This window comes from Saccopteryx leptura, chromosome 4 (genome assembly GCF_036850995.1).
Source record: "Saccopteryx leptura isolate mSacLep1 chromosome 4, mSacLep1_pri_phased_curated, whole genome shotgun sequence".
NCBI classification, from domain to species: Eukaryota; Metazoa; Chordata; class Mammalia; order Chiroptera; family Emballonuridae; genus Saccopteryx; species Saccopteryx leptura.
In genome coordinates, this window is record NC_089506.1 from 206,998,127 (window position 1) to 207,021,904 (window position 23,778).

At 46.2% G+C, this 23,778-nt stretch overlaps 1 long non-coding RNA gene and 1 pseudogene across 1 annotated transcript in view; one reads left to right on the top strand and one right to left on the bottom strand.

Annotated features, from left to right (window-relative positions):
• Positions 1-23,510, bottom strand: part of LOC136403363 (antiviral innate immune response receptor RIG-I pseudogene) — a 73,634-nt pseudogene extending 50,124 nt beyond the window's left edge.
• Positions 1-23,778, top strand: part of LOC136403648 (uncharacterized) — a 493,289-nt gene that overhangs the window by 451,426 nt on the left and 18,085 nt on the right. The window lies entirely within an intron of this gene.

The window sequence follows — 23,778 nt, forward strand, 5'->3', positions numbered from 1 at the left end:
TGAACCCAGGGTCGCTGGCTTAAGACCAAAGGCTGCTGGCTGAAACCCAAGTTCACTGACTTGAAGCCCAAGCTAGCTAGCTTGAGCAAGGAGTCACTGGCTCAGCTGAAGCCCCCTCATTCAAGGCACGTATGAGAAGCAATCAATGAATAACGAAGGTGCTGAAACTAGGAGCTGATAGTTCTCATCTCTCTCCCTTCCTGTCTATCTCTCTCTCTGTTCGCTCTCTCTCTCACGTGCTTGCTAAAGAGAGAGAGAGAGAGAGAGAGAAAGAGAGAGAGAGAGAGAAGGAAATTTGGACACAGACACATAAGGAGATGGAGAGAAGCAGCTATAACTCAAGTGAAACCAAGAGTCCTTGTGGCTTAGATTAAATTTAGTTTTAAATCCTAGGTCTAGAATTCACATATCTCTCTATACGCTCCTCAGAGACCTAGCCTTTCCCTTGAATAATCACCAACCCCCGAGGCAGTACCCCAGATCTGACTAATGGTCACAAGGTCTAGGCCGCAGGCAGGCTCAAGATAACATCTTGACCTAAGCTATGTTTCAGTTCCTGAGCTCTAAGATAGAATGATCTCCTGACTACTTTTCCATGAGACCAGACAGATGGCCGGCCAAATCAGACCTCAGAGCTGTCCCCAACACCTGAAGGAATTATTTATTACCCTTACCTCACCTCTGACCAATCAGCTCCCAGCACGGCCCTGAACCCCTAACCCCCAATGTCTTGTGGTTTTGCCCTGTCCAATCTGTAACCTACACAACCGTCGGGGATTCAGATGCTAAGCATTAGCTCCCAGCCTCTGGATTGGCCAATTCAATATTAAACTGTTCTTCTTTTTGCACCGCTAACTCCTGCTCATGCATCTCTTTGGGCCAGTGCACTCAGGCAGACAGACTCAAGCACTGGGGTCCCAGTAACACAGGGAATGCCTAGGCTTGCTGGCACCACCAACAGGCAGGAGAGACGCAAGGCACAGATTCTCCCCCCAGAACCTCCAGAGAGTTGAAGTGACCCCTGTAGACACGTCGACTTTGGAATTCTAACCTCCAGAAGTTCGAGAGAATAAATTCCTGCTGTTTTAAGCCGCTCCATTGCTGGTCTTTTGTTTCAGCGGCCCTGGAAAACTGGCCCAGTCCTAAAGTGGAGCGCAACAAGAACAGCCCCAGATAGACCTCAGACAAAGCCGGCCTCAGGTCTACAACCAAGGGGTCGGCAACAGCTGGAGAAATTGGTCTCCAGCTGCCAACTGAGAGATACCAGGAAGCACACACACACTTCGCGGGAGTCCAGATGTCCAAATGTGGGGTGCCCCAGAAGGATGTGGGAACTGGGAGGTTTGCATGGAAGATCCAGATGTCCGCTCTCTTGACCTCAGTGTCTCCTTCCTGAAATGAGGTGTGATGTGGATGGAAGACAGGCCAGTGTAGACGCGATGGCCACTCTGCCAGTATGACGTAGGCACTGCTCTGGGCAGTGGAAGGGAGGAAGGTAGGATGGACTGCAGGTTGATGGCAGGATTTCATCCAGTGCTATTCTAGGACAGAGCTAAGACGAAGCCTCCTGCTCCCCCAGCAGCACCCCCAGCCCATCTTTAAATGCCTAGCTCTCCCTTTAGTGTCTGTAGCATGTGGACGCCTCATCAGTGGGGTTTACCTTAAAGATTTTAATTAAAAGGCTATCTTATGTGAGCTCCCACTGATATCCCCAAAAGAGAAGGCACAGTGCAACATGAGTGACTCTTTCTTCCCCAGCAAATTCCATAGAAAAACAGCATCAAGTGCGGGTTTTTGTTGTTGTTGTTGTTTTTTTTGGGGGGGGGGGTTTGTATTTTTTCTGAAGCTGGAAACGGGGAGAGACAGTCAGACAGACTCCCGCATGCGCCTTACTGGGATCCACCTGGCACGCCCACCAGGGGGCTATGTTCTGCCCACCAGGGGGCGATGCTCTGCCCATCCAGGGCATCGCTATGTTGCGACCAGAGCCACTCTAGCACCCGAGGCAGAGGCCACAGAGCCATCCCCAGCGCCCGGGCCATCTTTGCTCCAATGGAGCCTTGGCTGCGGGAGGGGAAGAGAGAGACAGAGAGGAAGGAGAGGAGGAGGGGTGGAGAAGCAAATGGGCGCTTCTCCTATGTGCCCTGGCCGGGAATCGAACCCAGGACTTCTGCATGCCAGGCCGACGCTCTACCACTGAGCCAACCTGCCAGGGCCTCAAAGTGCGGTTTTTGACAATTCCATATTCTGTCCTCCTGGAAGAGGCTTCCAGAAGGGACATAATGGTTTATGTTTGAATGGGGGCCACACCTAAGATTAGGAAAATCTCCTACACAGGCAGCGGACAGCCCGTCCGTGGAAGGGCCGCACTGGACCACACTGATTAGGGCAGAGGCGTCAGTCACCGTTATCTCCTCATGTATAAGACATACTTTATTCCGAAAAATTCGGGGTCTAAAAACTGGTTGCGTCTTATACAGTGGTTGTAGACTTTTTTTACTTACATTTCTACTTTTTCACACTTGTTTTTGTGCTCATTGTTGAAGACAGTGATTCGTCATCAGACACAGATGAGGACAAGCTAATGGATGGGAGTTTTGACAGTGATGAGGAGTTGTATGAATTTTATGATGAATAAAACTTGAGATCAATAACTTTATGTAATACATTTTTTTTCCAACTTCAGGCCCCAAAATTAAGGTGTGTCTTATATAAATATACATAGGAGCGTCTTATACATGGGAAAATACTGTATGTATCAAATGCTCACTACACATAGGGAGCATGCTGGGTGCTTCCTGCACATGACTGCTCATCCTCAATTCACACAGCTTATTGGGTAACAGGCATGGCCCACCCGGGGGCAGGCAGTCAGAGGTGACATTTTGTAGGCAGAACTTACAAGAATAAATATGATCAAAAGTTGGATCACTTTTTGTTATCACCATGGGAACCACACAATCCTCTTCCTCAAAATATCTTCCGTTGGTTTAAGTTCTAAACAGTTGCTGCTGTGACCATTGAGTTTTAATAATATATACACGGAAACTTCAAAGCAGCATGTAGGTATTACTTATCCTTTAATAAATACTGTATTCTACAGGAAGTTCATTCTGATTACGCCCAGCAATGCGGCCAGACTCTGCCCCAGGCATTTGCTTTGAGAAGAAACTCCTAGGCGCCCAGCACTGTTCGTCCGTGCTCCCTGAGTGCAGGCGGAGCGCTCAGCGCCCCCTCGGTGCTTAGTGTCCCTGCATGCAGACAGCAGAGTCAACGCAGACAAAGAAGGCGCTGAGACGAGGACACAGCTGGAGTTGCTGCCATTCTGTCATTCTGTCAGCACACAAAATCTTGGAATTTTGTGTTTACAGGTTAGGACAGTGATATGGTGGGACCTGAGAGGTGTGTTGTTTTCGTTTCATAAGTGCGAATTCTTGTTCACATGTGAAACATTTTACTGAATTTGAATAACATCTTTAAAAATAAAATATTTATATAAAATATATACCCTGGCTGAATAGTTCAATTGATTAGAGCATTGTCCTGAAGTGCAGGGGTTGCCGGTTCTATTCTTCATCAGGGCACATACAGGAACAGATCAATGTCTCTCTATTTATATCCCTTCTTTTCTCGCTAAAATCCATTTAAAATATATATATATGCTTCTTTCAATCATTAATCATTTACTTTAAACCAGGGGTAGGGAAACTTTTTGGCTGAGAGAGCCATGAACGACACATATTTTAAAATGTAATTCCATGAGAGCCATACAATGACCCATGTATGTTATGCATTATCCAATAAAAATTTGGTGTTGTCCCAGAGGACAGCTGTGATTGGCTCCAGCCACCCACAACCATGAACATGAGCGGTAGGAAATGAATGGATTGTAATACATGAGAATGTTTTATATTTTTAACATTATTATTTTTTTATTAAAGATTTGTCTGCGAGCCAGATGCAGCCATCAAAAGAGCCACATCTGGCTCGTGAGCCATAGGTTCCTGACCCCTGCTTTAAACCAAAAGAACAAATCAAGATAATAAGGACTGTTAGTGACTGTCAAGCAATGGTCTGGTCATTGCCGTCAATTTAATGCCAACAGGAACCCCCAATTTGGGATGCAATAAAGGAAACTTTTTTTTTTTTTTTTTGTATTTTTCCGAAGCTGGAAACGGGGAGAGACAGTCAGACAAACTCCCGCATGTGCCCGACCGGGATCCACCCGGCACACCCATCAGGGGGCGACGCTCTGCCCCTCCGGGGCATCGCTCCGCCGTGACCAGAGCCACTCTAGCACCTGGGGCAGAGGCCAAGGAGCCATCCCCAGCTCCCGGGCCATCTTTGCTCCAATGGAGCCTTGGCTGTAGGAGGGGAAGAGAGAGACAGAGAGGAAGGAGAGGGGCAGGGATGGAGAAGCAGATGGGCGCTTCTCCTGTGTGCCCTGGCTGGAAATCGAACCCAGAACTCCTGCACGCCAGGCTGACACTCTACCACTGAGCCAACCGGCCAGGGCTAATAAAGGAAACTTTATTCAGTGAAAAACAGCTCGATTGCCATACAGCATGCCAGTGAGGCACCCAAGGGCCAGGCCCCTCTCAGGCCAGGTATCTCTGCTTTGCTCTGGCTCTTGCTTCTGTTTCTGCTCAGCTGGGGAGACTAGTCTTCAGAGGAAAGGGAAAATGTGTTCCCAGAGCCAGAGGAGAACTGGCTTATATAGACAGAAGTGCCCACCTCAATCCCTGATTGGTCCATCCTCTTGTAAATGAGGACTCCAAATCCTCACAGTATGATTAGTCCAAAAGACACTTTCCTGATTGGTCAGAATGGAGCTGCTTTGACTTATTGGTGAAATGTTGATTGGAAAGGGAGAGAGAAAGAGAGAGAGCTACTCAGCTCTGATTGGATGGGGAAAACCTAAATCCCATTGGTTGAAATAGGATTCTAAGAACTCCTTTATAAGGGCTGCTTAGATAGCAGAAACACAGTGCAGGCAGGCAGTTCAGTGCAGGGTTCTCCATGAAGTGCAGCTTGTGTGAGAGGCTCCTGTGTACAAGTGGCTGCTGGGCTCTGCTTTTTAAAATCTGAGCCCAGTTAGCTACCAGGAACCCTTCTTAGTAGGGGTCTTCTTTCTCAGATTCGCATGACAATCACAGATCATTCTGTGGTAGAGAAGAGAAGGCGCTAATGTAATTAATGCCATTGATTTGTACACTTAAAAATGATGTATTTAATGTGATATATTTATATTTTAACCACAAATTTAAATGAATAATGTAATATGCAGAAAACATCAAATTGTACTTTCAGGGGGTGAAGTATATAGTATGAGAATTATATCTGAAGAAAGCTATAAAAAAAAATATTTTTAGCCTGACCAGGCGGTGGCGCAGTAGATGGAGCATCAGACTGGGATGCGGAAGACCCAGGTTCGAGACCCCAAGGTCACCAGCTTGGGCGCGGGCTCATCTGGTTTGAGCAAAAAGCCCACCAGCTTGAACCCAAGGTCACTGGCTTGAGCAAGGGGTTACTCAGTCTGCTGGAGGCCCACAGTCAAGGCAAATGTGAGAAAGCAATCAATGAACTAAGGTGTTGCAACGCGCAATAAAAAAACTAATGATTGATGCTTCTCATCTCTCTCCGTTCCTGTCTGTCTGTCCCTGCCTATCCCTCTCTCTTACTCACTCTCTCTATCTCTGTAAAAAATAAATAAATAAATAAATAAATAAAAAATTTTAAAAATTATTTTTAAAGATCTATTGTGGGTGTTACATAAGCTACATATTGCCACTGGTGGAGTCATTCTTATTTTGTAGAAGAGAAAACAGAGGCTCAGAGAGGTGAAGTGAGGTGCTCAAGCTGTTCAGGGCAGAATCTGGATTCCAGGTCAGGTGTGCGGGTGCACATTCATGTGAGGCCCCTTCCTGCTGTGCCAAGCGGCAGCCTTCAGCCCCTGCTGTGGCCCCTCCCTCCACTGTTCTGGGCAAGGGGAGGACTGGCGGAAGACCACAGCTGGGGGCTGGGCGGAGCAGCACTTCACAGCTCACCTGGGGCGAAGAGTCAGGCCAAAGGTGAGAATTAAGGGAGAGGAAGGTGACTGGAAATGCCGTCGGCACATCCTGGACAGAGAATAGGCCCACACGCAGGCTTCTGGGCAGCAGGGCTCGCCTGCCAGCTTAGATTTAAACGTGAGTGATGCCAGCTACATCAGCCCCCCCCCCCCCAGTAGGGCACAGCCAGAGCCCAAGCCATTCTGTTCACAAATTTGGACCAGGGAGAGAGGGGAAAGCCCATGGTGTACAGTAGTAACTCAGTGCTGAGGCAGCGTTTGGAGTCCTGGCCATAGGCCACACAGGCCACTGTCACTTGTGTTTATCCAGAGTCCAAATCAATGGGTTTCAAATGGACCGCCATAGGTGGAGCCCAGCCCAGGAACCCCCAGCTTGAACAAGCTTACCACCCCCCCCCCGCCCCCGTCCCCACCACGACTACTAGGAGCACTGCTCAAAGCTCCCTCCCCTCTGCTCACTCCCACTCTTTGCCCTCTCATGGTCTTGTCCCCATGGATGGAAGAGGCAGAGAACAGGGGCTCGGGGCACGGGGTACAGCCTGGCTTCCCAGCCCTGAAGACACTTCAGCCCTGATTACTGGTTCATGATGGCCAGAGACCTAGAAGGGTGGAGTTAATGAGAGAGGGACATACAGAGATGAAGAAAGGGACAGACCAGTGGGGCCAAAACAACTCTCCCCCAGGGGACATTTGGGGGTATCTGGAGACATTTTGTGTCATCACCACTGGAGAGGGGGTGCCACTAGCATCTGTTGAGCGGAGGCGAGGGACGCTGTTAAATACGCTATAGTGCACAGGCTGGTCCCCCGGCAAAGTCTCCAGCCCCGGTGCCAGTATTGCTGAGGTGCAGAGAGATGCAGCATAGGGAGAGAATGGCACAGAGACATGGGCACAGGAGCTGGCATCGTCTGACGGGAGGAACTCAGGGTAGAGGAGGAAGAAGAGGAAAGAGGAGGGATGAGATGAGAGAGTGGGAAGGAAAAAGGAGGAATAGGGAAGAGAAATGGGGTAAGGGGTGGAGCGGAGAAATGGGGAAGGGAGGGGAAGGAGGAAGCAGATAGGAGAAATGAGGGATGGGGAGGAGGGGTGAGAAGGAGGGCTAGGGAAGGAGGAGTGGGGGGGAAGGGGTGGAGTGAGGAGGGAGGAAAAGAACACAGTTGTAGGCCCCATTCAAGTTCCAAATTTAATAAACTAACTTTTTTTTTTTCTTGTGGCAGAGACAAAGAGAGGGACAGATAGGGACAGACAGGAAGGGAGAGAGATGAGAAACATCAGTTCTTCATTGCGGTTTCTTAGTTATTCATTGATTGATTTCTCATATGTGCCTGACCAGGGGCTGGCTACAGCAGATCGAGTGACTCCTTGCTTGAGCCAGTGACCTTGGGTCCAAGCTGGTGAGCTTTGCTCAAATCAGATGAACCCGCGCTCAGCTGGCAACCTTGGGGTCTCGAACCTGGGTCCTCCACATCCCAGTCCGACGCCCTATCTACAGCACCACCGCCTGGTCAGGCTAGACTAACATTTTAACTGCACCTTCCTGACCTGGTCAGGAAGGAGGCAGCCATCTATCTCCAAGCCACGGGATGCCTGAGGCCACCAGAAGCCAGGCCAGAGGCATGGGACAGATTCCTGCCTCAGTTGCCTCAGAAGGAACCAGCCCTGTCGGCACCTTGATCTTGACTTTCTAGCCTCCAGAACTGTGAGGGTAAACTTGTGTTGCTTCCGCCACCAGTTTGTGACACTTGATTGCAGCAGCCCTAGCAGACTGGTCCAGTGCATCACCCAACAAATTTGGGTTCTGAGGACAATATGGGTGAGAAGTGGTCACCAAGACCATTCATTGCATACATGCTGAAGTCCTACCAATGCCAACAGCCAACTCCATTCTGTTCCTAGAGGCAAGGTACTCCTATTTGAACTTCAATTCTATTCTTGAATCCTGACTGGATGAAATGTTTTCAGAAATTCTCTTAGTTTTTATTCCTTAATCCACTCATCTCCCGAATCCTCAATGTTCTTCCAACAAGGTATCTAATCACATGTTTCTTGTGAATCATAACTTCTTCAATTTTATTTTTGCCCAAATACCAGGCATGGTTTAGTCACAACCCAAAAACGTTTCATGAATATAAATGAGTGCCTGATCAAGCAGATTAAAAGGATTCAGTATCTATCTTTCAAGGAAAGGCAGCTAAAACCTGGGTAGGAAATTAGCCTAAAAGATAATCAAATGTAATTCAAGAATAAGGAGGACTCGCCTGACCAGGCGGTGGCGCAGTGAATAGAGCGTCAGACTGGGATGCGGAGGACCCAGGTTTGAGACCCCAAGGTCACCAGCTTCAACGTGGGCTTATCCTGTTTGAGCGAAGCTCACCAGCTTGGACCCAAGGTCGCTGGCTTGAGCAAAGGGTTACTCGGTCTGCTGTAGCCCCATGATCAAGGCACATATGAGAAAGCAATCAATGAACAACTAAGGTGCCACAACGAAAAACTGATGATTGATGCTTCTCATCTCTCTCCGTTCCTGTCTGTCTGTCCCTACCTATCCCTCTCTCTGACTCTCCGTCTCTGAAAAAAAAAAAGAAAAACATGGTTATCTCAATAAATAAAGCTAATGATTCTCCTGGATTCCAGGACTCAAACCATACTTATGAATGTGTCATTCATCATTCAGCTACTATTTGGATTAAACGGGCCTATTGGGCTGGCTGGGGACATGTTATCGTTTTACTATTTTCTATCGAGAAAATATTTTCCAATTTGTATATCAAACAACTCAGTGGACTTTTTAATATAAGACCCATTTTTAAGTTGGACTTATTTGTACAGCAGTTTCTCTACAGTTCTACAAAAAATATATTGTTTTTACTGTAGAATTGAATTAACATGTAAAATATTGCTTTACATCAGGGGTAGTCAACCTTTTTATACCTACCGCCCACTTTTGTATCTCTGTTAGTAGTAAAATTTTCTAACCGCCCACCGGTTCCACAGTAATGGTGATTTATAAAGTAGGGAAGTAACTTTACTTTATAAAATTTATAAAGCAGAGTTACAGCAAGTTAAAGCATATAATAATAATTTTATATCGGATTTTCGGCCTGACCTGTGGTGGCGCAGTGGATAAAGCGTTGACCTGGAAATGCTGAAGTTGCCGGTTCGAAACCCTGGGCTTGCCTGGTCAAGGCACATATGGGAGTTGATGCTTCCAGCTCCTCCCCCCTTCTCTCTCTCTGTCTCTCCCTGTCCTCTTTAAGATGAATAAATAAATTAAAAAAATAAAATAAAATAAAATAAAAAAATATATCAGATTTTCACTAATTTTGGCAGAATAAATCTTTATAAAACAACTTACTATAGTTTAGTCTATCTTTTTATTTATACTTTGGTTGCTCCACTACCACCCACCATGAAAGCTGGAACGCCCACTAGTGGGTGGTAGGGACCAGGTTGACTACCACTGCTTTACATCATAATAATAAAAATATCTGTACTTACTGTTATTTTTAAATTGTATCAATATAGAGTAGTATCAGGTATTATTGTCCTCCCAAATATCATAGCTCATATTTTAAAACTTTTTTGTTTTTTGCCCTACCTGTAGTAGTAGTGCAGTGGATGGAGGTGTCGACCTAGCATGCTGACATCACTGGTTTGAAACCCTGGGCTTGCCCAGCCGAGGCACATATGAGAAGCAACTACCATGATTTGATGCTTCCTACACCCCCCTTATCTCTCTCTCTCTCTCCTCTCTCTAAAATCAACAACAACAAAAAATCTTTTAGCCTGACCAGGCAGTGGCACAGTGGATAGAATGTCAGCCTAGGATGCTGAGGACCCAGATTCAAAACCCCAAAGTCGCCGGTTTGAACATGGGTTCATCAGGCTTGAGCACAGGGTCACCTGCTTGAGTGCAGGGTCACCAGCTTGAGTATGAGATTATAGACATGACCTCAGAGTTGCTTGGCTTGAGCCAAAGGTCACCGGCTTGAGCAAGGGGTCACTGGCTCTACTGTAGCCTCGGGTCAAGACACATATGAGAAAGCAATCAATGAACAAATGAAGTGCCACAACTACAAGTTGATGCTTCTCATTTCTCTCCCTTTCTATCTATTCCTGTCTGCCCCTCCATCTTTCTCTATCTCTCTCTCTCTCCCCCTCCAAAATTGTGTTGTTTTAAACATTAAAGAATATTGTTTAATGTCTCTTTCCTTTCATTCATTGATAATAAACCTTATAACAATTTTTTCTTCAGTTTTACTGTCCTTGTTTTTTTTCTCATAGGATTCCTTAGGAATCAAGGTTTGCGTTCTTTAGACTGGCAATGTTTTGCAGAATCAGAGAACTTGAGAGCTAAATGAGGTCTTAGAAACTATTAAGTCCACAAATGTTAATTGGATATTGAATTTTTGATAAATGAAACTATCCACACGTTATAAAGCTCAAAGTTGGAGTGGGGCCATTGACTCCTAGAAAACATTCTGACATGTTTTTTCAAACAGAAAAAGCCAAGGAGAAGAGTGTACCTAAATTGAAAGGCTGGGTTTCAAATGTAGAACAATGGAGCGTTTTGTTTATAAACACAGCTATTTAAAAGAATGTATGGCTTATCTTCCAGTTAAAATACCATGCAAATGTGTCAGGCTGAGCTTTGTCAGCTAAAACTAGTAAACAGGAGAACAGAAGAGCTTGAATTAGTGAAATCATTCCTACTTGAATTAGTTGTTTATGAAATGAAATCATTCCTACTTAATTAGTTGTTTATGAAAATACTGTTTTCTCTTTTGTAACTGTTTGGAACCAAAAATAAGTTAACACAATCTTGGCGCTCCTTAGGGATGAGGGACAGTTATTGTAATTAGATGCTAGAGAAGCTCCCTAAGAAGAGGCTAACATTTACTGAGTGTTTACGATATGCTAGCTACCGTGATAAGCAGGCTGTACCGAGTATCTCATTTAATCTTCCCAGGAAATCTGTGAAGTCAGGCATTTATTAGAACTCAGTTCAGTTGCAAGTTAACAGACACCCAAAATGACAGTGGCCTAAATAAGTTAGAGGTTTACTTTCCTGTGACATAAAAATCTGATATAAGGAGATCCGGAGCTGGTGTGGTAATCCTCTGGTGTCAGGGAAACACCTTTGTTTCATCCTATTGGTCTACTCTGCACGCCTTCTGTTCTCTAGTCCTCAGGCTCCAGATGGTTGCTCCATCTCCTGCTATTAAACTGCAATTCAGTTCAGGGGAAGGAGAAGAGGAGGGAAGAGAAACACCCCCCAGAAGTTTCCCACACCACTTTTACCGACATCTCATTGGCCAGAACTTGGTCACATGGCTGCACATTCCTGCAAGGGAGGTTGGGAAACAGTCATTATTTGGTGTAGCCATATGCCCCAGCTAAAGTGCGGAGGAGAAAGGATCTTCAGGGATAACTAGCAGTCTTTGCCACAAGTAAGGTTCGATTGTTAATCCTCTATTACAGGTGAGAAAACCTAGAAGATAGTGGCCTGATCAGGCAGTGGCACAGTGGATAGAGCGTCGGACTGGGAGCAGAGGACCCAGGTTCGAGACCCCGAGGTTGCCAGCTTGAGCGCGGGCTCATCTGGTTTGAGCAAAACTCACCAGCTTGAACCCAAGGTCACTGGCTCGAGCAAGGGATTACTCGGTCTGCTGAAGGCTCATGGTCAAGGCACATATGAGGAAGCAATCAATGAACAACTAAGGTGTCACAACAAAAAACTAATGAGTGATGCTTCTCATCTCTCCCTTCTTGTCTGTCTGTCCCTGTCTATCCCTCTCTCTGACTCTCTCTCTCTGTCTCTGTAAAAAAAAAAAAAAAAAAAAAAAAAAAGAAGATAGTGACTCAACCAAAGAGCTAGGATTTACAAAATCCTGTTTTTTATATTGTTTTCTCATGCACTTGCATCAGTAAGGTATTAGTTATTAACTCCTGTATGTTGCTCAGAAGAGAGAACTTATACAAATTCAGTGCATTTAGAGTTTTACTCTTTTATAGTCAAATCACTGCTTGTTTTATCAAACAGAAAATGTTAACGTACAGCTACCTCTGTGACAGAGAATAGTGTATAGGCTAACAAAAAATTGGGCCTCCTCCTTCCCCAGGGAATGTGGGCAGATGGCCAGCCCTGCTCAGGCCCCGGAGGGTTTGTGAGCAGCAGACCAGCTTCCCTGCATCCGGGGCCCACGGGGCCCTGGGCTGCAGCACCTTATACCCTTCAATTCACTTAACCCGAAGTGGATTGCACATCTAAATTTAAAGTGTGAAATTACCTAGACAAATAGCCTTGAATACAATGACATTTTAGATTCAACACCAAAGGCACAATCCATGAAAGAAATCACTGAGAAGCTGGACTTCATTAAAATTAAAGACTTGTTCTGTGAAAGACAATGTCAAGAGAACAGAAGATAATTCCAGACTGGGACAAAATATTTGCAAAAGATACATGCGATAAAGGACTGTTATCCAAAATATAGGTACACAAAAAAAACTCTCAAAAATCAACAATGAGGAATAAGCAACCTGATTCTAAAAATGGGCCAAAGGCCTTAGCAGACATCTCATCTAATACAAATAAGCACATGAGAAAATGCTCAACATCATATGTCATCAGGAAATGCAAATTAAAACCACAGTGAGATGCCACTATACACCTGTTAGAATGGCCAACATCTGGAACACTGACAACATGAAATGCTGACGTGGACATGGAGCAACGGGAACTCTCATTCATTGCTGGTGAGAATGTAAATGGTCCTGCTACTTTGGAAGATAGTCTGGCAGTTTCTTATAAAACATTACATACTCCTACCGTATCAAGGAGCAATCTGGCTCCTTGATATTTACCCAAAGGAGCTGAACACTATGTCCTCACAAAGACCTGCACATAGCTGATGACAACAGCTTTAGTCATAAACCGTGGTCCATCCAAACAAGGGAATATTGCTCATCACTAAAAACAAATGAGCTACCAAGCCATGAGAAGACATGGAGGACCCTTACTGCATATGACTAAATGAAAGAAGCCAGTCTGAAAAGGCTACATGCTGTATTATCCCAACTGTATGGATTCTGGAAAAGGTCAAAGTTTGGAGGTAGTAAAATCATCAGTGGCTGCCAGGGATCATGGCAGAGAGAGGAATGGATAGGTGGAGCACAGAGAATGTTTAGGGCAGCAAAAATACTCTATATGACACCGTAATGATGAATACATATTATTAACGTTTGTCCAAACCCATAGAATGTACAACACCAAGAGTGAACCCCAAGTAAACTATGAACTTGGGGTGACAATATGTCGGTGTAGGTTCATCAGTTGTAACAGATGTACCACTCTGGTTGGGAATGCTGGAAACGGGAGAGGCTGGGCATGTGTGTGTGTGGGGGGGGGGGGGGGATGTAGGAACAATCTCTGTCCCTCTTTGCAATTTTGCTGTGACCCTGAAACTGCTCTAAAAGAAGTCTTAACATAGTCAAGGAGCCTCCTACAATTTACCTTTGTGTATGTTTCTAGGAAGGTCAAGGGCTCTGTACCAAGCCCTCACCCCCATTAAATTATAAATATCAGTGGGCTGGGTCAGTGGCTCTCAAATGTCAACATGCATCAAAACCACCAGGGGAACATGATAAAATTCTAGATATTCGGCTCTGGCCGATTGGCTCAGCAGTAGAGCATTGGCCCGACATGTAGAAGTCCTGGGTTCAATTCCCAGTCAGGGCACAGAGGACAAGCGGCCATCTGCTTCTGCACTACCACCACCACCCCCTTCCTCTGCTGCAGCCATGGCTTGAATGACCCGGGGCGCTGAGGATAGCTCCATGGCCTTGCCTCAGGCGCTAAAATAGCTCAGTTGCCAAGGAACGAAGCAGTGGCTCCAGATGGACAGAACATCAGCCCCTGGGGCAGGGGGCGGGCGGGGCGGGGGGTGCTGGTCCGGGCGCATGCGGGAGTCTGTTGCTCCGACCTCCCTGACTCTCACTTGATTTAAAAAAAAAAAAAAAAAAGACTCTAGATATTCACCGAACCTGCTCCCCCCAACACACACACACACACACACACACACACACACACACACCCAGCAATGTCTGATACAGGGGGGTTGGGATGGGTCCTGGGTCTTCATTAGTAAGTGTGCCACAAGCTGACAGGGATGTGAATTCAAAGCCCATACTTTGAGAGTATCTGCCCCACAGGTTTCTGAACATAAGGTTTTTTGAAAGGTATGTCTAGCGTTGATGGTCTCGGAGGCTTCCAGAAAACAAGCAGCCCTTCCCAGGGCTCAGAGGCTCCAAAGGACAGCTGTCCTGTGGGCCAGAAGCCTCTAGGTGGCAGTGCCCAGCCAGAAACAGAGCCAGCTGAAGGCCCAGGGAGGAAGACGGGAGAAGCGGGGGCCACCAACCCCACAGCTGGCCCCCGCTGGCTCACACACTGGTGGAACACTCGGACACGTGTCAACTGAGTGATGAATGAACGAACAAACGAACAAATGAGAGTACATGAGGGTTTGAAATTCTCGATAACAACAGTAGTCAACATTTATTGGAAACACTGCTTGGCACTACTCGATCCAAATCGCGTTTTCAACCACCAGTCCACGGGCTGGAGCACCAGAAACTTCGTGCAGGTCCAAGAAAAAGTTAAATCACCCTGCTGTTGTATGAAGATTATAAACCTAATGATCTTAGGCGAATTTGCTTATGCTCAGGGTGATTTCTGCCTCAGCGGTCCCCAAAATAATTCTATTTTCATCGGTCCCCAAGTGTAAAAAGGTTGAAAAAACTGCTGTTTATCTCTCATTACATTCTGAGTATTGCACCATTTCTTGAATTTTTCTTCAAAAGCTTGCTCTGCTTTAAAAGGCTTCATAATTTTCCACCTAGTGAAACTTATGTATTTGATCAGTCCCTTATTGTAGCTTTTTTGTATTATTTCTTTTTTCTATTCCAAGTAATACTACATTTCATATTGTTACATAGCTTAGTCTTAACCTGTGGTGGCACAGTGGACAAAGCATTGACCTGGGATGCTTAGGTCACCAGTTAGAAGCCCTGGGCTTGCCTCATCAAGGCACATACGAGAAGCAACTACGAGTTGATGCTTCCGCCTTCTCTCTCTCTTTCTCCTCTAAAAAAAAATCAATAAATTAAAAAATTAAAAATCAGCTTTCCCCTGACCTGCGGTGGTACAGTGGATAGAGCATCGACCTGAAATGCTGAGGTTGCCAGTTCGAAACCCTGGGCTTGCCCAGTCAAGACATATAGGACAATCAGTGAACTAAAGTGAAGCGACTATGGGTTGATACTTCTCATGCCTCTTCCTCCCTTTCTCTCTTGTCTCTGTAAAGTTAATAAATAAGATCTTTTAAAAAGAATAAATAAATTAGGTTTTTTTAAAAAATCAGCTTTCACAATTATTCCCCTCTTGGTATTAATGTTTACAAGTGGACTTTATATAATCAAAAGCTAGGCCCATTTTTAAAGATGTTGATATCTACAGCCAACTTCTTTTTGGAAATATAATGGTTTGCCCTCTCATGAGCAGCGTGTGCGAAGGTATACCATGTCAGACATCCCAGCACAATGGTAATCACTTGCTTTTTCCAAAATTGTATTCAAAACACAGCATCACTTCAGAAAATTTGAATTTCACAAAGGAAGGTTGACTCTTTTATTCATATATTGATTGATCATTTGTATTTCTGCTTCTGAAATCTCCCAGTTCATATTCACATATATATCTCCCCATGTGTGTGTCTGTGTGAGATTAAATCTGTCACACACTTTTCCTTTCAATACTGTTTATATTGGAGTTTAAATTTTACTCATAATCAAGCTTTTATTTTTAAAAATATTATCCATTACCTTTATGCTTATAAAGTCAAATACTCACAAATATTTTCCTCCAATTTTTAAATGTTTTACATTTAACTGCTTAATCTGGGAACATGAAATGATCTAACAATTTTTCCTCAAATAGTCAAGTTTTCCTGATACTACTTCTTGACTAATGCATCCCTTCCGTCATTTTGAGCTATTTCGGGAAGGAATACCAAGTTCTTACACAAGCCAAGTTATTTTCTAGAATGTCTACCCTGTTTTACCTTTGGTGCTAATGCCTTACTTTCATTATTGCTGTTTTATAATGTTTTAATTTCTTTTATTTCAAAATTTCCTTGGCTATTCTCAGTTGTGAATTTTTTCAGGTGAACTTAAATACTCCCTATTCATTTCCAAAAGTTCCTTTGGACTTTTATTAGAACTATAAACTCAACTATAAGTTAATTTAGAAAGAATCAACACCCAAGTGTGTAGAGAAAAATAGGTACTTGTAGACCTTGTTGGAGGTGTGTAAATTGGCCTTTTAGGAAGACAACTGGATAGTCTTGAACAAACTTTTTTATTTTTTTATTTATTTTTTCCCTGAAGTTGGAAACGGGGAGGCAGTCAGACAGACTCCGCATGCCCCCGACCGGGATCCACCCGACATGCCCACCAGGGGGCGATGCTCTGCCCATCTGGGGCACTGCTCTGTTGCAACCAGAGCCATTCTAGCACCTGAGGCAGAGGCCATGGAGCCATCCTCAGCGTTCGGGCCAACTTTGCTCCAATGGAGCCTTGGCTGCAGGAGGGGAACAGAGAGACAGAGAGGAAGGAGAGGGGCAGGGGTGGAGAAGCAGATGGGCGCTTCTCCTGTGTGCCCTGGCCGGAAATCGAACCTGGGACTCCTGCACACCAGGCCGACGCTCTACCACTGAGCCAACTGGCCAGGGCCTTGAACAAACTTTTGAATATATGTATGCTTTCACCCAGAATTTCCAATTCTTGGTATGTAGAAATCTCACATATATACAAAAGAGATGCTCACTGCATGACTTTTTGCAATAAATGACACAGACATAAACAAAGTAACAGAGATTAGCTAATAAAACCATGTATAGGCAAATCTGAAATCCTAGCAGCAGGCGAGTCCACATCTACAGAGAAGGAGATTCTTAATTTACTGTTAAATGAAGCAAACAGCTACACAAATGCCTACAGTATGACTCCATCTTTTTTTTTTTTTTTTTTTTTTTTACAGAGACAGAGTCAGAGAGAGGGAAAGACAGGAACAGAGAGAGATGAGAAGCATCAATCATCAGTTTTTCATTGCGACACCTTCATTGTTCATTGATTGCTTTCTCATATGTGCCTTGACTGTGGGGCTACAGCAGACCAAGTAACCTCTTGCTCAAGCCAGCGACCTTGGGTCCAAGCTGGTGAGCTTTTGGCTCAAACCAGATGAGCCTGCGCTCAAGCTGGCAACCTCAGGGTCTCGAACCTGGGTTCTCCACATCCCAGTCCAATGCTCTATCCACTGCACCACTGCCCAGTCAGGCTCCATCTATGTTTTTTTTGTGTGTGTGTTTTTGTATTTTTTTCTGAAGTTGGAAACGGGGAGGCAGTCAGACAGACTCCCGCATGCACCCGACCAGGATCCACCCGGCATGCCCACCAGGGGGCGATGCTCTACCCATCTGGGGCGTTGCTCTGTTGCAACCAGGGCCATTCTAGCACCTGAAGCAGAGGCCATGGAGCCATCCTCAGCGCCCAGGCCAACTTTGCTCCAATGGAGCCTTGGCTGCGGGGAGAGAGACAGAGAGGAAGGCGAGGGGGAGGGGTGGAGAAGCAGATGGGTGCTTCTCCTGTGTACCCTGGCCAGGAATCGAACCCGGGACTCCTGCACGCCAGGCCAACACTCTACCACTGAGCCAACTGGCCAGGACTCCATCTATGTTTTTAATTATAGAAAAAGGTCTAGAGCAGGGGTCAGCAAATGCTTTCTGTTAAGGACCAGATAGTAAATATTTTGGGCTTTGGGAACCATAAGGTCTCTGTCACTGTTAATGTGTATACAAATGAGTGTAAATAAAACTTTATTTACAAAACCAGGCAGTGGGCTGAATTTGGCCCTCAGGCTGTAGTTGGCAACTCCTAGTCCAGCAAAAAAATTATCAAAATTGTATTAGAGGTTGTTGCCCCTGTGAAAGAACCAGAATTGGGGCTCATGGGACAAAGGGGGTGATTAGCTCTGTTACAGGTGAGGATGCTTCCATATAGTATTTATTAACTTTATCATTAAATAAACACATATAATGCTTACTACATGGCAAATGCTATTCTAACTTTATGAATATTAAGTAATGAAATTCTTTCTGCCTCATTAACAACTTGAAATAGAAACTATCATTATCCATGTCTTAGAGATGAAGAAACTGAGGCACAGAAAAGTTCAGTAGGCTTGCTCAACGTCACACGACTCGTCATTGGTGGAGCCAGGATTCAAACTCAGAGCCTGTGCCCAGAGGTGCATCGGGGTTACAGTTTCAGTCCTGCTGTATTGTCCTTTGCTTTAAATACTGCTTTAATATTCTAAACCACTTTAATAAAGAATTCCATTTTTATACTAAAGAAAAAGCATGAGTTGAAAAACAAGTCGTGTTCTCTATACTGAGACCACGCAACACTGCCATCTAACTGGAAGAGTGAATAAAAAGCAAAGTTAAACACATGAGTGATGCCAAATGTCACACTTCCCACTGGATCACAGGTCCACGAAACAAGCAGAGTGCCTTAGTCAGGTAAGGAAAGGTACACAGAAGAGAGCCCAGATTTTAGAGAGACAAAATCTAAAGTTTGAGATCCCAGCTGGGCATCTCCAGACAAGTCACTCATCCTCTCTGAGTAACAGCTTTTCCACTGGCAAAAGAGGCACATGCACACACATGCCTTAGGGGGTTGCTGTAACCATGCAATGAGATTTACAGGCAAAGCACTCAGAGACAGTTGAGAAATGGACATTGCATAAATTCCTGCACAATTGGAGGACTTCCTGTTTGTCTCAGAGAAGCCAGAGCCCACTTTGCCCACAGCCCCTTCAGTCTCCTGCCAAAGGCTAAGGGAAGACTTACAGCCACAACAGGGACCTAAGGGACTTCTGAGACAAAGCCCTGATGGGCATGCCCAAGGCACTGCCAGAACCCCATCTGATAGTCTGAGATGTGAAGAGTTGGGGGGGAGGGAGCAATGTCTAAACCCTGAGAGTCAGTATCTGCAAGTTATAATTCACTGAATCCTGAGTGTCCCAACCCAGGAGACCCCAAATCCAGGATTGGCGAGGCCCATTTTAGAGGTGGGCAAAGTGAGGCCCAGAAAGCTACATGGCTCCCAGAAAAAGCCTGGAAAGGAATACAACCATTCTTCCAGGTGTGCAGACCCAAAATGCCACAGCCAGCCCCATATAGAATGTGCTGGTTGGGCCAACAGGGTCTCTTTGAGCACATGAATTAAGTGTCCTTAAATGGATGTGCACTCTGCAATTCCCTGTCATCTCAGGGTCACCACCATCAGCATCTCAGTGTACCACCAACCCCCAACCCCCAACCCTCACAGGCAGTTTTCACAATAGCAGAAGCAACTAAGGCCCAGACTAGGCAGGGTTCAAGATTAGAGGTAAGGTCTGGCAGTGTGAATCCTTCCAAAATGGCCTAGCAATAAACTGGATTGGGCATTGGGGAAAAATGCCCAATCCTTCCTTAAGAAAAGAGGACTATGGGATCTGGCAGCAGACTCCCTGGATTCAAACCCTGACTCTAGATTTCTGGGCCCATTCACCAGCACCCCAATCCTTTCCAGGGATGGCCCCAGGACAAGCACTTCCCTGGGAGAAGGGTCCCTTTAAGGCTTTGGTGGGCGGGTCCAGCCATTTCCATGGAACTGACTGACACGTTTCTCTCCTCCAAATTCCAGGCTCAAACAGGAAGTGAATCAACACAGGAGAATGCATAGCTCCCAGCCTGAAGCAGGTTCTTAAGGCCAACCAAAACCATAGCCCCCCCCCCCCCCACCTTGGCGGTCAGGTCTTTGTGGAGTACAATTGACTTGTGGGGGCGGGGGGCGGGGGGGACACAAGATTTCAGGATCTATTTGCATCACTGACTGGCGTCCAGCTAGAGAAAGTCTCAACCTTGGTACAAGTTCAGCTGAGTTGCTCAGGTCAAGCAGGTCACATGGGAAACTTTTGGCCACTGGCCAGGCCAGACCCCCCCCCCCCAAAAGAGGGTGTTGAACACACACTCATGCCAGCTAAATGATTTATGTGTTCACAACTCTATGAAGCAGTTACTTTTATCATCCCCACTTTTCAGATGAGCAAATTGAGGCTCAGGTTAAGGTAACGAGCGCTAGGTCATCCCATTCCACACTCCCCAATCCTCTTGAATTTGAAACCCCAGATCTGGATTCAGATCCTGGTTTGGCCACCCCCCTTAACCTTTCAGTGCCTCTGCCTTCTCATCTGTAGAATGAGGGTCCCTCATCCCTTCAAAAACTACTTACTGGATGTCTACTCGGTGAAAGGCATAAACAGTGAACAAACACCTGGACTCCAGCACTGATTGACCAAAACAAGAGTATACTGCTAAATAAAGTCTTAAGACACACTGAAAAACAAAGGGGCAGAGAGAAAAATGCTGGAGGAGAGGGTCGAGGAGACATGTTAGACAAACCAAGAATAAAGTGGGCAGCCTTTTCAAAAAGCTGGCAGGGCATCCCAGGCGCAGACACAAGATTCCCACTGTACTTCTAAAACTTGCGGCTGGGAGTAAATGTTAACAAGAAACCTCCAGAGGTTTCAGTGGGGTGGGCCCCAGACCCTGCTGGGTCATGCCCAGGAAGGGAAATCCTCATTGCTGGCACCCACTGAGGTCAGCTGGGGTGACAGCAGACATGCCCCATGCCCCCGTCCTCTCCCAGCCTGAGACAGCATCAGCTCCACCCTGGGGGCTGGAAATAGCCGGCCCCCTCCTGCCTTCAAGGGGCCTCCCTCCGCTGCTGGGCTGTGTGATCCTGTGCAAGGACATACACAATTGTCAAGCCGGTGACTCTCTCCGCCAGCTCCTCATGCCCAGGGATGTCAGTGCTCTGGTTGCCACAGCCGGAAGTCCACTGCATAGTGCTCAGAGCAGTCAGGAGTTGATTTAAAACAGGATGTCACTGGGCTGCTGTTGTCTGCCACGAGTCAGGCCCCAGGCAGCTTCTCAGGAGCCCACCTGTTGTCCTCATGCTGCACGTGGCTGTGAGCTGCCAGGAACAGACTGTTCCCTCCCTTTAAGGTAGATGTCATCAAGGTCGTTCCAGGGGATTTCCCTACACCTCAGTACACTCCTTCCCCAGAGCACACTCCTCTTGCCTGGGGACAGCTTCCAATCTGAGTCACCATTTACCAACCTCGGAGACAATTCGCCATTTCAACTCCCCCAGTGGAAAGGGGAAAGAATACTATCTTGCACAGGTTTAAGTTAGTGCTCACCTAGGCATCACCTCATTTCACTCAATCTGCTCTATAGATGAGGAAACTGAGGCAGTGGTTGTAGAACTTGCCGGAATGGGTGACACTGTAATCAGGAGGCTCTACAACCCCTAAGCACAGCCGGCAGCAAAACCAGTGACGGACCCACAAGAGCCCATGGCACGCCTAACCCCACACAGGGCAGTGGTCAAGTCAGGCACTGAAACATGAATCTGGTCACCTGGTAAGTGGACACAACAGTACCTACCTGACAGCAGGCTGCACTCTCAAGATCTTTAGGCCTTGTTCATGACAATATCCCTTACAAAATAAAAGATGCAGACCTGTACAAGCAGGTCAGAGGAAGAGCTCTAACCTACTTTAACTGAAAACAAAAGTGCAGTTTAGAGGGTACATGACTTGTTTTGCAGATTTTCAAGAAAACATATATATGCCCGCATAAGCATTAAGTGCACCCAATAATTCTTGACAAGGTAGGGAGATGTGGGGTCTGTACAGATGTGGATGGGTGCACCCTGCCCCGATTTTTTTAAACTGCTCCTTGTAACAGGTTCCCATGTGGAGTTAATGCAGGGGCCAAGGTTCTTCGTTTTCTGCCATGTCGGTCAACCTCAGCCTTGGCCTGGCTCCCCTTGTAGCGGCAGGGCACACAACTCCCAACTCACCCACATGTACAATAAAGTCCACAACTGCTCAGGAACTTCTCACCTTGAAATTTCCTGTATAATCCCCCTCCCCAAGTGCATGTATTCCTTTTCAATATAGTTTTGTTTTCTTGCTTTTACAGAGAGAAAAACATCAATTTGTTGTTCCATTTATGTATGTACTCATTGGTTGACTCTTGTATATGCCCTGACTGGGGATCAAACCCACAACCTTGGCATACCAGCGTGATGCCTGACTGACCTAACCAGCCAGGCCTATCAGCATGATTTTCAAAATGTAAACATTTTGAAACTAGGTGGTAGGGCTTAGGATCCATTTGTTTTACTTTTTTTTTTTTTCCTAGGTGAGAGGAAGGGAAACAGTGAGGCAGACTCTCACATGCACCCTAACCAGGATCCACCCAGCAATCCCACCTTGGGCTGATGCTTAAATCAACTGAGCCGTTTTTAGCACCTGAGGCTGATGCGCTCCAACAGAGCTATCCTGAGTCCAGTGCCATGCTCAAACCAATCCAGCCACTGGTTGCAGGAGGGGAAGAGGGAGTAAGGGGGGTGGGGGGGTGGGGGGGGTGGGGGAGTGGAGCAGATGATTTCTTCTCCTGTGTGCCCTGACCAGGAATCACACCGAGGACATCCATACACTGGGCTGACACTGCCCATCGAGCCACCAGCCAGGGCCTGTTTTATTCTTGGCTTTTAAAAAAAAATTACCCCCGGACCTTTGGATTTAGTATGTGTAAATGGGGAGTTCAGGAATCTGTACTTTAAACCTTTCCAGCTGCGAGTTTTACCAGGTGCAGGTGAGCCAGGATTCACCACACCCTGGGGCCTTGTGGGTGTGAACTTCCTCCTGCTCAGCCTGAAAACATGCTGCGCCATGCCCTGGTCTGCTCCAGACTTCCTCAAAGCCTGAGGTACTTTATAAAGGTGGATGGGCAGGCAGCCCGAGGGGAGGGAGCAGCCCCATGCTGCCATTAGCCGCAAGGCCAGCCAAGGAAGCCCTGAGGAAGCCCAGAACCACTGGCCATCTACCAGGTATTAATCCGGAAAGAGCCTAAGCAACATTTGCCTCAGAATTCTCTGCAGAATATACCAGAAGTTCTTGGATGGTAGTTCCCTACTGGAGCTGGAAAAATGCTGGTACCTGGTCCATCTCCCAAGGGTCCATTTAGTCTGCCTGAACACATCCTGACCACGGCTGGTCCTCGCAAGCAGGTAGAAAACCACAAAACTGGAAGGGAAAGAATGTGGAAAAAACTGACCCAGAAGAGCTCCAACTCACACTTGAAGGAATTTTACCCAGTCAGATGGAGGATGAAGTGACCAATTTAATGGCTATGAGCTGAGTGCTTACCATGGGCCAGCCGTCATCCCAGGCATCTTCTTCATAGCACAGACCCGGGCTCATGACGCCTCCCCAACTCCAATGTCCTGCTCTTAATTACCACACCCTGCTTCTTGACAGACTGAGGACATACGAGAAAAAATAGGGACTTCTTATGAAAATCTAAAAAATTTCAAGCCACCTTTTTTTTTTTTTTGCATTTTTCCGAAGCTGGAAACGGGGAGGCAGTCAGACAGACTCCCACATTCGCCCGACCAGGATCCACCCGGCATGCCCACCAGGAGGTGATGCTCTGCCCATCTGGGGCGCTGCTCTGTTGCATCCAGAGCCA